This window comes from Adiantum capillus-veneris, chromosome 2, assembly GCF_014529385.1.
Source record: "Adiantum capillus-veneris isolate H3 chromosome 2, ASM1452938v2, whole genome shotgun sequence".
NCBI classification, from domain to species: Eukaryota; Viridiplantae; Streptophyta; class Polypodiopsida; order Polypodiales; family Pteridaceae; genus Adiantum; species Adiantum capillus-veneris.
The window spans coordinates 85,309,461-85,311,262 of NC_140932.1; positions in this window are offsets into that span (position 1 = coordinate 85,309,461).

Here is a 1,802-nt window from a genome sequence, read left to right on the forward strand (position 1 = left end):
TTAAAACTCAGACCATACTTCTAGAATGATTTACAGAAAACACTAGAGAAGGTGGGGATAACATGGTTAATCTCGAAGAATTTGGGAAATTTGAAAAATGAAATGGAAAACAAAGAGATTCTATCAGTTACTATGAACAAGGGCGGAGAATATTATGAAGGGGAAGAAGGAAACACCACCCTTCCAGGGAAGTATAATGATATTGAAACCATGGCGGTACTGGATAGTGGAGCTGGCATAGCCATAGCCACTAGAGCAGTATGGGAATCCTGGGGACAGCGAGCCATTAGACAAACTCGAATGAAATTGCAGTTGGCTGACGGACACATTGAGAGACCATTAGGGCTGCTTGAAAAAGTGATAGTCAATTCCTGTGGAATTGAATATCAACAAACTTTTGCCATAGTAGACTTTGGGAAAAAACTCAACTATGAAATCGTATTGGGAAGACCTTTCATGCGACAGGTTCAGCTTATCCAAGATTAGGGAAACAACTATCTGTACTTGAAGCAAGTGAGATCTATATCAAGAGTCAATCTAAAAGATCACACTTATAGAGATGTCTTGAAAACACCTGTTTGGAGGTGATAACAACATACAAGTGTCTACCTAGCCAAGGCGCCCATTGGGTCAGCTGGCCAAAGTTTTGATGTGGTCACATTATTTTTCCAATTTTTAATACATCAAACCCTGTAAAAGCCTAATGACAATCGTCTATGTCAAGTCTAAGTCAAAGATGTAATTTTTCCAATGATGTATGTTAAGGTCCATGAGAAGTTGGCCGCCGGTCACTTTAGAAAGCCCTAGGTATATAATACACTAAGGTTAGTGGGAAAGGGGGATGATTTTGGAAGATAAGTGACTATTGTTGTACGTACAGGGAGCGACCTCTTGGATCCAACTTGTAATCATCGCTATTGTGGCTACGGTAATCCAAATTCAGTTTTGTTTATTGCATTGTGTTCTTCTTACTCTGCTCTTTCATTCAAGTGTAAGCATTCAAGATTTGGTGTAGGTATCAAACACAACCGTTGTGGCCTTAAATTTTTGATTTGAGTGTTTATATGTGTATTTTATGTTGTTTTGACCCTAGGAGAGGCTTTAGGGACCCAAAAACGACCCTTTAGGATCATCGTTTACAATTTTTGCATACTTTGGGACGAACGATCGCGATCCGTGTACCCATCTAGAATGCTGTGACAGTGATAGGATATGCTCCTGATAGTCCTGTAGCTTCCCTTCAAGTTTCATGCGAATCCGATATGATTTGCATGGTAAACAGACGTGATGACTGTAGAGCTGTGTAGAAGGACATAGGCAGATTACTTGGCTTTAGTGTGTTTGATTTTCTTGTAGATTTAGTAGTTGCAGCTCTTCGAGTTCACTTCATTAGGATTGACACCCTAGTGAGTTTCCATGCCTCATCCGAGTCGCTTCCCTTGTATTAATATTTATGTTAATGCCTGAAGGCTATGCTATGGACATCTGTCGCGGCGACCCGCAAACATTGGTGCCGTTTGCTGGGGAATGAATCTTAGGTGATGAGTGACCGAGTGCGTATTCAGAGTTTTCTTTTTGTTCCAAAAGATAATTTCCATTCCATTTACACTTCAGTGAAGCATCTAGATAGGGGTTTATTGCTTAGTGGAGTCTAGGGTCGGTGGACTGGCTAGATCTCTACTCTTGAGAGATATAGGGAGTTGTGAGTGAGGTTGCTTTAAGTATTTTTTCTCTTCAAATTTCTTTGTATTGATTGAGTACTGATCCATCATCTGTTTTTTTATCCTGTTTGTTTTGTTTGA